The sequence below is a fragment of the Struthio camelus genome, unplaced genomic scaffold (assembly GCF_040807025.1).
Source record: "Struthio camelus isolate bStrCam1 unplaced genomic scaffold, bStrCam1.hap1 HAP1_SCAFFOLD_86, whole genome shotgun sequence".
Lineage (NCBI taxonomy): Eukaryota > Metazoa > Chordata > Aves > Struthioniformes > Struthionidae > Struthio > Struthio camelus.
The window spans coordinates 217,501-220,000 of NW_027182643.1; positions in this window are offsets into that span (position 1 = coordinate 217,501).

Here is a 2,500-nt window from a genome sequence, read left to right on the forward strand (position 1 = left end):
CGCACGAGTACCGCCCCCCCCCCCCCCCCCCCTGCCGTGGGGCCTCCGCGCCGCTTACCTTTTCGAAGGGGCGAAGGAGGGGGACTCCCAGCGCGGGGAGGGGAGTTGGGGGGGGGGAGGGGGAGGCGGCGGGCGCGTGCGGCAGCCGCTTCCCCGAGCGCCTGGCCGAAGCGCGCGGGTCCCGGCCCCGCCCCGCCCCGCCCCGCCCCACCCCGCGCCCGGGCGCCGTGCACCTGCGCGGAGAGTGTGGTTTGGGGGCGGGGGGAGGGGCAAGCGCCGGGCGGGAGAGGCGCGGGAGGTCAGCCTGGGGTCAGGGATTCTTCCTCAGCCCCCGGCGGCGCGCTGGCCGAGAAGTTTAGGAACGGACAGGGGCTGGAGCCGGGCAGTGAAGGGCGCGCGCGCGAGGGAGCAAGCGAGGCGACGACGAATGGGCCGGGGTTGGGGGCGGGGGGTGGGGGCAGCGGCAGTGGCGGCGCTGGGCGGGGGGGGGGGGGAGGGCGGCGGGACGGTCCACCAATTAAGGGCAGGAGGCGGAGGGGGAGGGAGAGGGGCAGGCAGGCAGAGAGAAAGAGAAAAGAAAGCCCCAACGGCGACTGCAGCGCCCTACATTCGCGCACGAGGACCTTCCCCTGCCGCTGGACCGCACGCCGCTTCCTGTGCCAAGTAGCAAAAAAATGAGCAGGCCTCCCAAGGAGATCGGGGGGCCGGGGGGGGGGTGGTGGTGGTGGAGGAGAGGAAACAACACGGGAAACGAAGGAAAACCAGCGAGGAAGATGGTAAGGGCGAGAAAGGGAGGTGCTGCTGCTGCTGCTGGTGGTGGGGCAAGCATACAGAAAGCGCACACGCACACACGCGCGCGCGCGCGCGCACACACACACGCACACACGCACGCACGCACGCACACACACAAAAAAAAAAAAAAAAAAAAAAGCCCGTACGACACCGAAAAGGAGCAAGCCGGGGGGGGGGGGGGGGAACCTAAACAAAGAAAGCACGCTAAGCGGCTAAGGGAGAAGCGGCAGCTCTCCAAGGAAACCGAACGGGTCCGGCCGGGGAGGGGGACTCGGGAGGGGCGGCGGGCTGGCCTGTTAGCGGCCGGCCCGAAGGGTCCAACTCGGCAGCGGCCGGCCCGCCCGCCCGCTCGCCCGCCCGGGCCTGGGAGGCTGCCTTGGCAGCGGCCAGAGAGTCTACCGGCCTCCGGGGAGGTCCTCGAAGGGGCGAGCTGGTCGACCGGCCTCCGGGGAGAGGCGAGCTGGTCGACCGGCCTCCGGGGAGGTCCTCGAAGGGGCGAGCTGGTCGACCGGCCTCCGGGGAGAGGCGAGCTGGTCGACCGGCCTCCGGGGAGGCCGCCGAGCCTCGAAGGGGCGAGCTGGTCGACCGGCCTCCGGGGAGGCCGCCGAGCCTCGAAGGGGCGAGCTGGTCGACCGGCCTCCGGGGAGGCCGCCGAGCCTCGAAGGGGCGGGCGGGTCGACCGGCCTCCGGGGAGGCCGGCCTCGAAGGGGCGCGGCGTAGCCGGTCTCCGCGGCTCCGGGAGGCCCGGAGAAGTCGCAGCCGGTGCCCCGGGTCTGCCTCCGCTAACTGGCAGCAGGTCTACCAGGCTCCAGCGAGACTTGGTGGCCTTTCGGGGTGGTGGCTGGTAGACCTGTTCTCCCTGGCGTTCCTGTGGAGCGGCGAAAGGGGTCGCTCTGCGTCGCTGCCTCCAGTTACGTCATCGTAGAGGTCGGCCACTTTCGAGCCACTCCCCGGTAGGAGGGGCGGCTGTCCTTCGGCTCTCCCGCCCCGCTGGACTTAGCGGTACGACTGTAGGCCACAGGGTGAACAGCCGCTGAGTTCCGGAGCCACACTCCCGGGCGCCCCCAGCGCATTGTGGCCGGCCCGCGGGAGGCCTAGGGCGGCTTGCGACGAGGGCGGGCGGGGAGCGGTCCTGAGCCCGGCCCTTCGGGGAGAGCGCTTTCTTTTGCCCGTTCGGCGCGGCGGTCTCCCGGCAGGTCTCCGGCAGCCCCGCGAGTGTGTCCCAGGTGCCGGAAGCCGCTGCGGAGGCGGGGAGCCCAGCCAGCGGCAGGTCCCATGCAGCCGTTGCCGACTCGGGAGAGGGGTGAGCCGGACACCCCCCCCCCCCCCCCCCCCCCGCGGCCGGGGAAAAGGCCTGGCGCGTGTGCCGTTCGTGAACGCCAGAGGGTGGTCCAGAGAGAAACCGGGGGGTGCCCCGTGCGGCTCTGCCCAGACACCAGCGGCTCGAGAGCCTCGTTCTTCGGGCCCCTGTCGCAGGGAGCGTGGTGATGCCGGTGCTCCAGCCGGAGCAGCAGCCGGCTCGCGGCTGCCGATCCACACCCACACGCAGACGCCCGCTGAGGCGTCCCGGGACACGTCGGAGAGGCCCCTCGGCGGGCTGGCGCTTCCCTGCTTCCCCGTCACAGGGAGCGTGGGGGCGGTGCCGGTGTTCAGGCTCGAGTGGGCACCTCTTGCAGACGATGGTCCGCACCCACACGCAGCGCCCGCC